This window comes from Pteronotus mesoamericanus, unplaced genomic scaffold (genome assembly GCF_021234165.1).
Source record: "Pteronotus mesoamericanus isolate MK-2021 breed Mesoamerican mustached bat unplaced genomic scaffold, CSHL_Meso_final contig_123, whole genome shotgun sequence".
NCBI lineage: Eukaryota > Metazoa > Chordata > Mammalia > Chiroptera > Mormoopidae > Pteronotus > Pteronotus mesoamericanus.
Window position 1 is genome coordinate 2,188,537 of NW_026555049.1, and position 12,524 is coordinate 2,201,060.

Genomic DNA, 12,524 nt, shown 5'->3' on the forward strand with positions numbered 1-12,524 from the left:
CATCCATAATACTTTGGAAAGGCAACACAAGTTCAAGAATAGCACTACAATATCATGATAGCCAAAAGTTTAATAGATTCATGCCCAGTCCTAATAAACTTGGGGCCTTTCGCACGCAGCCAAGTGGACTCTTTGTCTTCCCTCTCCTCACCTTGACTTGAGTCAGTGGCCAATGAGCAATGTCATGGCAGAGGGTGAGCAGCTGGAAGGAGAAAGCTGAGATCATCTACTGGCTGCCTAATAACTTCCCAATTACACAGGAGTTGCCAGTCAGAGAAGTGTGCAAATGCAGTAAAATGCCTGGAACTGCAATTCTTAGAAGAGCTTTATCCAGCCATTCACACTCAGACAGTAACCCCACCCCCAACCCCGATCTCTGCAAACACAGGCAAAGCAAAACTTCTCATACTCACCCTCTCAGGGCCACCTATTCCACAGCGGAGTCTTCAACCCCTGCCTAATCTCCTGATACTGCTCATTCATGTTCCCTTGGCCATCCCAGGTCTCTCTCCAGAACACCAGACCGATGGCTTCAGAGTCCCGCTAGACTCCTCCTGGTGTTAATAAAGGACCACCATCTCCCGTATCACCCAAGCAGAAACCTAGGAGTCACCCCAGCCTCCTCCCCCTAAATTACTCTCCTCCCCCAGTAACCTATCCTCCAGAATATCTCCAAAATACCTCCCAAATCTAGGTCTCTTTTCCAGGGCCCCTGCTGTAGTTTAATCTATATTCTCAGTTTCTCTTACCTAAAAGATAGGAGGATCGAACTCTCTTTCTGGGAATTGTGTCCTTCAATTCTCACGTAAGTCAGTCAGAGAACGACAAATACCATATGACTTCACTTACATGTGGAATCAAATGAACAAAATAAACTAACAAAATAGAAACAGGTTCACAGATACCGACAGCTGTCAGAGGGGATGGGGTAGGAGGACTGGGTGAAAAAGGTGAAGGGATCAAGCAGCACAAATTGGTAGTTAGAGAATAACATGGGATGTAAGTTATACCATGGGGAATATAGTCAATAATATCGAGATAACTATTTATGGGCCAGGTGGGTACTTGAAGGAGCAGGGAACTACTCTGTAAAGTACATAATTTTCTAACACTATCTTGCACATCTGAAACTAATATAGAATAATATGGAACATAAACTGTAATTCAAATATTTAAATAAATTTTTAAAATAAAAATGTCTATTCCCTGATATGGCATACAATCTTTTTGCAATCTGATTCCTATCCTTTTTCTCGGACTCAATTCCTGTCAACCCCTCAGACTCTCCCTGGGCACCAGTCGTATGAAAGTATCTCCTCATCCCTTGGTTGTGTCATGTTTTCTCACAATTCTTTTCTCTCTATACACCATTCCTCTGTTTGCAATGTCCTTTCTTCATCATTTTGCCTAGCTAGCTCAGGCATAATTTTGGCAATGTTTCCTGGCATTTAAGTGCTTCCTTCCTTTTGAATGGCAGAACACCTTGTGCTTGCTTTTACTGTTCAAAAAAAGTATTAAATGCCTGGCACATTAATTTTTACATATCTGTCCCATCCACTAGATATGAGCTCTCTGAGTACAAAGACTATGCCATAATTAGATTGGGTATGGCCAATACCCAGCACAGTGCCTAGTGCAGGCTGTAGGTAACTAAGGACACATGAATATGTTGAGCATATATATATACACTCAGGATTAAAGTAAATGAACCACTCTTCCCCCTGCATGCACACACACCCAAATATCTTTCTAGTTTTCCTCCCACATCCTCGAAAACAGTAGTATATTATTAAGGACAGGACTATTTGAGTTAGAACTTCCAGATTCTAGTCCAGCTCTGTCATCAGGAATGTGTGAGATCTGAAGCAAGCCTCCAAAAAGCAGTTAACACATCTTCATTTTTATTGTTGATACTAACAGATTTCTCTCTTTTGCCTGCATCCACCAAGCCCCGCCCCCCTCTCCTGTGGCCATCGCCACCCTGCTGTCTGTGTCTGTGGGTCATGCATGTGTGTCCTTTGGCTAATCCCTTCACCTTCTTTGATCCAGTCCCCACTCCATCTGTTTAATTAACCTACACCTCTGCTTCTATTTTGTTCATCAGCTTATATTGTTCATTAGATTTCACATGTAAGTGAGATCATTTGGTATTTGTCTTTCACTAGCTTATTTCACTTAGCATAATACTTTCTTGTTTCATTCATGTTGTCACAAAAATTTGGATTTCCTTCTTTTTATGGTTGCATAATATCCCATTGTGTAAATGTACCACAGCTTTTTTACCCACTCATCTACTGATGTTCACTTGGGCTACTTCCAGTAGCCATTGTACATAATGCTGTTATGAACATAGGGGCACTTATGTTATTTCAAATTGGTGTTTCTGGATTCTAGGATATATTCCCAGAAGTGAGATTGCTGGGTCATAAGGCAGTTCCATTCTTTTGAGGAAACTCCACACTGCTTTCCACAGTGGCTGCACCAGTCTGCATTCCCACCAACAGTGCACAGGGGTTCTCTTTTCTCTACATTCTTGCCAACACTTGTTTGTTGATTTATTGATGATAGCCATTTTGACAGGTCTGAGGTGATATCTCATTGTGGTTTTAATTTGCACCTCTCTGATGATTAGTGACATTGAGCATATTTTCATGTCTATTGGCCTTCAGTATGTCATCTTTGGAGAAGTGTCTATTCACGCCTTTGACCATTTTTAATTGGAATTTTTGTCTCCCTGGTGTTTAGTTGCATAAGTGATTTATAAATATTGGACATTAACCTCTTACCAAATGTATCACTGGAAAATATATTCTCCCATATAGGGGGATGCCTTTCATGTTGCTGATGGCTTCTTATGCTGTGCAGAAATTTTTAGTTTGATGTAGTCCCATTTGTTTGTTTTCCTTCTTTTTCCCTTGCTCTAAGAGGCATATTGGCAAAACTGTAGTTATGAGAGATGTCTGAGATTTTACTGCCCATGTTTTCTTCTAGGATTTTGGTGGTTTCATGACTTAACATTTAAGTCTTTTATCCATTTTGATTTTATACTTGTGTATAGTATAATTTGGTGTTTTAATTTCTTTTTTTTTTTTTTGGCATATACCTGTCCAATTTTTCCAAACCATTGATTGAAGAGACTGTCTATACTGCATTGTATGCTTTTTCCTTTATCAAATATCAATTGACCACAGAGGCGTGGGTTGATTTCTGAGCCCTCTGTTCTGTTTCATTGATCTGTTTGTCTGTTTTTATGCTAATACCAGGCTTTTTTGGTTACAATGAATGGCCTTGTAGTATAGTTTGAAATCAAGTATTGCTATCCCTCCAACTTTGTTCTTCTTTCTCAAAATTTCTGAGATTATTCAGGATCTTTTTTTGGTTCCATATGTTTTTGGAATGTCATTGGTACTTTAATAGAAATTGCATTGCATCCATAGATTGCACTGGGTAGTATGGATATTTAAATAATATTAATTCTTCCAATCCATGAACATGGTATATGTTTCCACTCATTTGTATCTTCCTCAATTTATTTCTTCAATGTATTATAGTTTTCTTTTCTTAATATATTTTATTGATCAAGCTATTACAGTTGTCCCAGTTTTCTCCTTTGCCCTCCTCCACCCAGTATCCCCATTGCCTCCATCAATCTCCTAGCATAGTTCATGTCCATGGGTCATGCATATAAATTCTTTGGCTACCCCATTACCTATACTTTTCTTACCACTCCCTTGCCTATTCTGTACCTTAAGAAGGACCTACCAAAGGTAATTCTTAATCCCTGTACCTTTCCAACCATTTTCCCCCTTCTCTTTTCCAACTGATAATCCTTCAAATGATCTCCATATCTATGATTCTGTTACTGTGCTGTTTGCTTGCTTAGTTTGTTATTTAAATTCAGTTATTGATAGTTGTGAATTTGTTACCTTTTTACTGTTTATCATTTTGATCTTCTTTTCCTTATATAATTCCCTTTAACATTTCACATGATAACAACTTGGTGATGGTTAATTACTTTAGTTGTACCTTATCTGGGAAGCATTTTATCTTCCCTTCAGTTCTAAATGATAGCTTTGCTGGATAGAGTAATCTAGATTGTAGGTCCCTGTTTTTCATCACTTTGAATATTTCTTGCCAGTCCCTTCTAGCCTGCAAAGTTTCTTTTGAGAAATCAGTTGACAGTCTTATGGGAACTCATTTGTAGGCAACTCTCTGCTTTTCTCTTGCTGCTTTTAAGATTCTCTCTTTATCTTTAACCTTTGGCATTTTATTAATTGTGATGTGTCTTGGTGTGGTCCTCTTTGGATCTATCTTGTTTGGGACCCTCTATGTTTCCTGGACTTGTATGTCTATTTCCTTTACCAATTTAAGGAAGTTTTCTTTCTTTATTTTTTTCAAATACATTTTCAATTTCTCACTCTTCCTCCTCTTCTTCTCACACCCCTATGATTAGGATGTTGGTACATTAAAAGATGTCCCAGAGGTTCCTAAGACTATCCATTTGTTTGTTTGTTTGTTTGTTTGTTTGAATTCTTTTTTCTTCCTGATGTTCTGATTGAATGCTTTTTCCTTCCACTTGTTCCAAATCATTGATTTGATACTCAAGTTCATCCCCTCCACTGTTGGTTCCCTGTAGATTTTTCTTTATTTTACTTAATGCAACCTTTATATCTGTGTGGATCTTTTTTTATGCCATTGAAGTACACATTGAATTCCTGGAGCATATTGATACCCAGTGTTTTGAACTGTGCATCTGATAGGTTGCTTATTTCCATTTCATTTAGCTCTTTTTCTGGAGTTTTGTTCTATTCTTTCATTTGGGCCATATTTCTTTGTTTTCTCATTTTGACAGCCTCCTTGTGTTTGTTTCTGTGTATTAGATACATCTGCTTTGACTCCCTGTCTTATTACATCTGTTAAGTTGCATGTGGTGAAGCCTCAGGTAATTGCCAGAGCAGGGCACCCCTTGTCACCACTCTGTTGCTCCGTGTGGGGCAGGGCTCCCAGGGTGGACAATGCCACTGCCTGGCCTCTGGAGTTTTGCCCGGGAGGAAGCTGTCTCCCAGCATTTGCACTTCGCTTTCTTCCCATATGCCCTGCTGCCCTTCCAGCTATTGTCCTGATGCTGAATCTCAGAAGGAGTGGGTCTGTATGAGTTCTAAGTCTGTTGCTGGCCCTTTAAGAAGACACAATTTCTTCTGTTGCCTAAACCCCCACTGGTTTCCACAACCAGAAGTTATAGGGACTCATCTTCCTGGCCCTGGAACACTGGACTGGGTGGTCTGGACTGGGGCTGGGAGCCCTCATTCCCAACCTATCCCTCCCATTTTTTATTCGCCACACATGGGTGTGGGGCAGCGGGTTCCCATCTCTGCACCTCTCTGTGCCGCTCCGCATCTCCACGTCTCTCCACACCTCTCCACGTCTCCGCCCCTTCTACCGGTGCGGATGAATGTGGCTTCTTTAAATCCTTGGTTGTTGGACTGCCACACGATTGATTTTCTGACAGTTCTGAGTGAAATCTGTCGTGTAGTTTAGTATTTTTTGCTATAATTTTGCATGGTGAAGAGGCATGTTTACCTACGCCTCCATCTTGATCGGAAGTCCAATGTGCTATATTTTTCTAAGTACAGGTTTTTTACGTCTTCGGTTAAATTTATTCATAGGTAGCCTACTTGTTGCAATAATAAATGCCATTATTTTCTCAGTTTCTCTTTCTGATAGTTCACTATTGGTGTATAGAATTACCACTGATTTCTGAATATTAATTTTGTATTCTGCCACTTTGCTGAATTCGTTTATTAGCTTCAGTAGTTTTTTGGTGGAGTCTTCAAGGTTTTCTATGTACAATATCATGTTATCTGCAAAAAGTGACAGTTTTACTTCCTCCCTTCCAATTTGGATGCTTTTTGTTTCTTTTTCCTTCATTGCTGTGGCTAGGACTTCTAGCACTATGTTGAGTAAGAGTGGTAAAAGCAGATCCCTATCTTGTTTCTCATCGTAAGGGAAAAGCTTTTAGTTTTCCTCAGCTGAATATGATGCTGGCTGAGGTTTACCATACATGGCTTTTATTATTGTGAGTTATCTTCCCTCTACTCCCACTTTACTGAGAAGTTTTATCATAAATGAGTGCTGGATTTTATCAAATGATTTTTCTGCATCTACTGATATATGATTTTTATCTTTCACTTTTTATGTGATGTATCACATTTATTGATTTGTAGATATTCTACCAACCTTGCATCCCCCAAATAAATCTCATTTGATCATTGTGTATGATCTTTTCAAAATATTACCGGATTTGGTTAACTAATATTTTGGTGAGGATTTTAGCATCTATGTTCATTAGAGAGATTGGCCTATAATTTTCTCTGTTGTGTCTTTATCTGGTTATGAAATTAGGATAATGCTAGCCTTGTAAAATGAGATTGTTTTTCCTCCTCTTTAATTTTTGCAATATTTTAAGAAGGATAAGCATTAGCTATTATTTGAATGTTTGATATAATTCAGCTGTGAAGCCACCCTATCCTGGAGTTTTATTAGCTGGGAGTTTTTTTATTACTGCTTCAATTTCCCTGGTTGTAGTATGTTTATTCATATTCTCTGATCCTTCTCAGTTCATTTTTGGAAGGCTGTATGTTTCTTAGAATTTATTTTTTCCAGATTGTCCAATTTGCTGGCATATAGTTGTTCATAATATTTTCTTATAATATTTTTTCTCTCTTTGGTGTCTGTTGTTACTACTTCTTTTTCATTTCCATTTGTATTTATCTAGCTCATCTTTCTTTTTTGTTAATGAATCTGGGTAAAGGTTTGTAAATCTTGTTTAGCTTTTCAAAGAACCAGCTCTTTGTTTCAACTGATCTTTTGTATTTTTTTTACTCTATTTCATTTATTTCTGCTCTGATCTTTATTATTTCCTTCCTTCTATTCACTTTGGGCTTTGCTGGGGGTTTTTTCCAGTTCCTTTAAGTGTAAAATTAGATTGTTTATTTGAGTTTTCTCCTGTTTCCTGAAGTGAGCCTGAAATGTTACCATATTTTCTCTTAATACTGCTTTTGCTGTTTCCCAAACATTTTGAGTTCTTGTGTTCCTATTTTCATTTGTTTCAACGTAACTTTGGATTTCTTCCTTGATCTCATTGTTAACTTAATCATTGTTCAGTAAGATGTTGTTTAGCCTCCATGACTTTGTGTGTTTTTCAGGGGGTTTTTTTTCTTGTAGTTGACTTCTCAATTTCATAGCATTAGGGTTAGAGAAGATGTTTGATACAATTTCAATCTTCCTAAATTTGCTTTTTATCCTAACATGCCTTCTATTTTAGAAAAGGTTCCACGAGTATTTGAAAAGAATGAATATTCTGCTGCTCTGGGATGAAATGTTCTGAAGATAGCAATTTCATCTGATCTAGGATGTCATTTAAGGCCATTATTTCCTTGTTGATTTTCTGTCTGGTAAGATCTATCCATTGATGTCAATGGCGTGTTAAAATCACCTACTATTAAATGTAACACTGTTTATATCCTCTTATAATTGATCCCTTCATCATTATGCAGCCTTCTCCTTTATCTCTTACTATAGCCTTTGTTTTAAAGTCATTTTGTCAGATATAAGGATTGCCACCCCAGCATTTTTTATTTCCATTTCCATAAACCCCCCCCTTTTTAACCCTTTTTTATTCTTTTACTTTCAGCCTCTGTGTATATTTCATTCTTAGGTGAATCTCTTGTAGACAGCATAATGTATGTGTCTTGTTTTCTTATCAATTCAGCTACCCTATGTCTTTTGATTGAAGCATTTGAGCCATTTACATTTAAAGTGATTGTTCATAGATGCATGTTTATTTCCATTAGGTTTATTTATCTCTCTTTCTTTTTATTGTTGTTTTCTACTTCTTCTTAAAGCAGGCCTTGTAATATTTCTTGTAATAATGGCTTGGTGATTACAAAATCCTTTAGGTTTTTCTTGTCTGGGAAGCTCTTTACTTCTCCTTCAATTTTAAATAATAACCTTGCTGGTAAACTAATCTTGGTTGTAGGTCCTTGCTTTCCTATCACTTTGCATATTTCATGCCAATTCCTTCTGGCTTGAACTGTTTATATTAAAATATCAGTTGACTTTTTTGTGGGAGCTCCCTTATAGATAATTGTCTGCTTTTCTCCTGATGCTTTCAAGATTCTGTCTTTGCTTTGATTTTTGCTGTTTTAATTTTGACATGTCTTGGTGTGGGCCATCTTGGATTCATCTGGTTTAGGACATTCTGTGCTTTCTGGACTTGTGTGTCATTTTCCTTCACCAGGTTAGACAAATTATTATTCCTTCAATAGGTTCTCAATTCCTTGCTTTCTCTATTCTTCTGGTACCCCTACGATGTGGATGTTGTTACACTTCATGTTGTCCCAAAGTTCCCTTAAACTATCCTCATTCTTTTTTAAAAGAGTTTATTTACTTACTTTTAGAGAGAGTGGAAGGGAGAGAGGGAAACATCAATGTGCAAAAGATGTATCAATCAGTTGCCTCTTGCAAACCTCCAATTAGGGACCTGGCCCACAACCCGGCATGTGCCCTGACTGGGAATCAAACTGGCAACCTTTCAGTTTGCAGGCCAACACTCAATCCATTGAGCCACAACAACTAGGGCTACCCTCATTCTTTTTTGTTATTGTTGTTATTCAGATGGGATCTTTCTTTTATATCTTGTCTTCTGCTGATTCTATCCTTTGCTTCACCCAATCTACTTTTTATTCCTTCCAGTGTATTCTTGATGCAAGTTGTGGTATTCTTTATTTATGACGGGCTCTTTCATATGGTTATGGTTTCTATATCCTTTTCCATGCTGTTGTAGTTCTCACTAGGTTTATTGAGCATCCTTATACAATTACTTTGAACTCCCTATCTGATAGATTGCTTGCCTCCATTTCCTTTAGCTTTTTTTTTTTTTTTTTGGAGCTTCCTCCATTCTTTAATTTGGGGTCTGTTTTTGTTTCTCCATTTTAGCCATCTCTTTCATATTTGCTTCTATGTATTACATAGATATGCTATGATTCCTAGTCTTTGTGGGATGGCCATATGCAGTAGGTATCTGTGGGACCCCGTGGTACAGTTACCTTTCTACAGGTACAGGTACAGGGACAAACTGATATATAATATGTAATAGAGCTCTAAAAGTATTGAGAGATATGTAAATATATGACCACAATTATGGGAAGCAGTAGATATGTCTAAGTATAATTGATGCTCTGTGACTGGTAAAAAATAAGAAAACGATTTTTACTAGATGAAGATCCAGCTATGCACCTGAGTTAAGAAGACTCAGCTGAAACACACCTCCAATCAGAGGTGTATTATAAAATCACTGGCCAAGGAATTCAAAGTTTCCAACTGCCTCTCATTCTGCAGAAGAAAACTAATGTCCAAATCCGCAGAAAGCCACAGAGCTAATTTGTGAATGGGTCAGGCCTCCTGAGTCATTACTATATTTCTTGAGCCCACCTGTAGAAAGAGAATATGAAGGGGCTTGCCGTCTCACAGCCAGGCAGCCCCCTCACTGCCCACGTGGCCGGCCCTACAGCCCAGGGCCCAGGGCCCTGTGCGCCTTCTGCACTGCTGTGTCCCTGCCACCTGGAGATCAAGCCCAGGTACAGCAGAAAGAATTTCCAAATCCAAAAGGCCAGTGAGAAGAAAGGTGCTACCTCCTGGGATGCGGGAACAGTCGTTGGCCAGGACTGGCCAGTGTCTGCTGGCCGCGGCAGCACGCAACCCCCCACAGTGCCTCTGCTAGTCCAGATGAGTTATTTGGCTGTGAAGGGTAATTGTTCCTCAGTTTAGTTGCATTTCCATTTTGGTCCTGTGGTACCAAATGGAGCTTCCCAAGGCAAAGGAGGGAAATCTAGAATTTTCAACATGCCCAATTTTCTGCAATTGACTACTGCAGCAATTAAGAGGCATTGTAAAGTTCTTAAAGATGTGTGCACTGAGTGGCCCGCTGCACTAGACAGTGAAAAATGCAATAAGCCTTTTCCAGTTGAAATTGACACAGTGGAGCCCTGGCTGGGTGGTCCAGCTGGTTGGAGCATCATCCCGTATACCAAAAGGATGTGGGTTCAATCCCTAGTTCAGGCACATGTGGGAGGCAACTGATCAATGCTTCTCTCTCACATCAATGTCTGTCTGTCTGCCTGTCTCTCTCCACCCTCCCCTTCCTCTTTCTCTAAAAATCAACAAACATATTCTCAGGTGAAGATTTTTTAAAAATGGAAATTGACATATCTGATTATGCTGCATCAGGATCATCTATCCCAAACCCCAAAGCATAAGTAGTAACTTTAGGGTAAAACTTTCCAGTTTGAATTTAGATGATCATCCAAAAAAAGAAACTTATTAGACTTGTAGGAGAATGATACTATAAGACTCCAGATGTGCTTACCATCAAAGCAGGTGCCATTTAAAAAGGCAGAGTTTTGATTATGCAATATATCTGGTAATAGTTTTATACCATGAGTCTTGGAAAGATGAAGGATGGGAGAAAAATAAGACTGAAGCAGATATAGAAGAGTGATGAACAAATAGCTTCTCAGAAAAAAAATATTCTGGAAACACTTCCCCAAATTAAAGCCACAGAGAAAAACCTGGAAATAAATCAAGATAAGCTTCTTGGTGCTAAAGAGGCTGAAGATTAGAATCTGTTGTTAGTCTTGAGAACAAGGGAGGCAATGAAAAGGCCCTTTCTTAGTACAAAGAACCAGTGAAGAGACTACTAAAACATGAATTGTGTAGAAAATTATGCTTCATTTATTAAATTCATGACCTATATGTAATAGTTACCTAATTTGATATAATGTTGAAAATGTTAAAAAACAAACAAACAAACATTGTTTTACTTCAGAAACCTACCTAGTGTTTCCTAGAATAACATGGTAATGAATTTTGTGAGAAAAGCAAGTGGTAACAAAAATTATTTCTTTCATACTAATGGCAATGATTATTCACAAATTTTCTTATTTACACTCTGGGGCAATTAGACTAATTAGATCTCTGTGATTTCTTCTGGTTCTAAAGTAATTTGATTTTATTCCTGCCATAACAACTTTAGAATTTAAACATACATAAAAATGTGTATATTACATAGTTATTTTATCACCTGCTAAGTCTGTTTTTCTACACACTAGGGCTTATTGGATGCTTTTGGATTACAGTTTAGGTAACCTGAGAAGCCGAGTCCAGAACGCAGTCCCTGACTGCAGTTCAGTGCTTTGTTTACATCACTGCTATCTACCCAATGCATTTTTGCAAATGCCAGTTCTGATTAAGAACAGATTAGTGTCTTACCAACTATTTTCTGGGGTTTGTTTCTCCAAACCCAAGCTTGCAGAGAAGTGGACACAGAGAGTAACTGGCATTCTTCCCTCGATTCTCCAGTTAGAGCTTCCGCAGCCCAGGAAAGAGATGAGGCATGAGCACCTTGGGTTTAAATAGAGTAAATGCCAAACAGAGAGCTACTCCAAGAAACAATCCATTCAATTTAACTGTCAACTCAGCATTTTTAAGTATATCTGTAAATCATTTCTTACCACTTCCAAAGGGGTCCCCAAGTGATTAATTTTAAATCACAAAGGAATTAGGTGAGAAAGAGAGAGAGAGAGAGAGAATATGAGTTTAGAGAATTGAACTGATAACTCAGTGTCTCCTTTAAGGAGCACCTGTGCATTTCAGTGCCAACACTAAACTTACAACACGCTCCCGAAACCTTCTCTCCACCTGTCCATTTTAATTACCACTCCTGTCTATATAAGGCTTCCAAGTAAAATCACATCCAACATACCCAACATATAAAAAACAGAAACAACATTTATCTAGGAAACTGAGCTTAATAAAAAGCATTATGATATACTAGAAAGAGTAAACACTTTTGAACCAAACAGATGTGGCTGGAAATCCTCACTGTACCCCTTTCTGGCTCTTTGGTAATTGAGCAAACCACTTTTCTGATCTTTGGTTTTCTCACCTGTAAAATGAACAATGTAATGCCTCATTGTTGAGGGAATAAAGTGTTTGCCCCAGTGTTCAATAAATGTTGGCTTCTCTTGTATTCGTTAAAGAGTATTGATGCAATATATTAGGCATAGCCAATTTGTCAACTCACAATATAATTTTCCTCCTCCATATGAAGAAGTGACTATGTTTATCTGGTGTAACTACACATAAATGCAGATACATCAAAGTCATAAAACATGTATCTCCTTTTCCTAGTCACAAGGATCAAGTCTACATTTGGGCAACTTGAGGGTCTTTAGAACACCCTCATCGAATGGTACACTTAGTGTTTGTCAATTAATGTCAGGTTTTTTCTGCATGACTCTTTTCAGAAGCCTAAAGAGGATACGCAAATGTGCTGAAAAAATTAACATCAGTGTAGTATATTTTGGATGCCTGATAATACTGAACACAGTGAAAAAAGAGTCTGGGCTCCAAAACCAGACCAGCATGGATTTAAGCAGTGACTATGTTTATCTCCACTCCAGAGC

General features: G+C 38.2%; 1 pseudogene; it reads left to right on the forward strand.

The window, feature by feature from the left end:
* The first annotated feature begins 9,859 nt into the window (after positions 1 to 9,859).
* LOC129081871 (28S ribosomal protein S35, mitochondrial-like) lies at positions 9,860 to 10,798 on the forward strand (annotated as a pseudogene).
* The last annotated feature ends 1,726 nt before the right edge of the window (positions 10,799 to 12,524 follow it).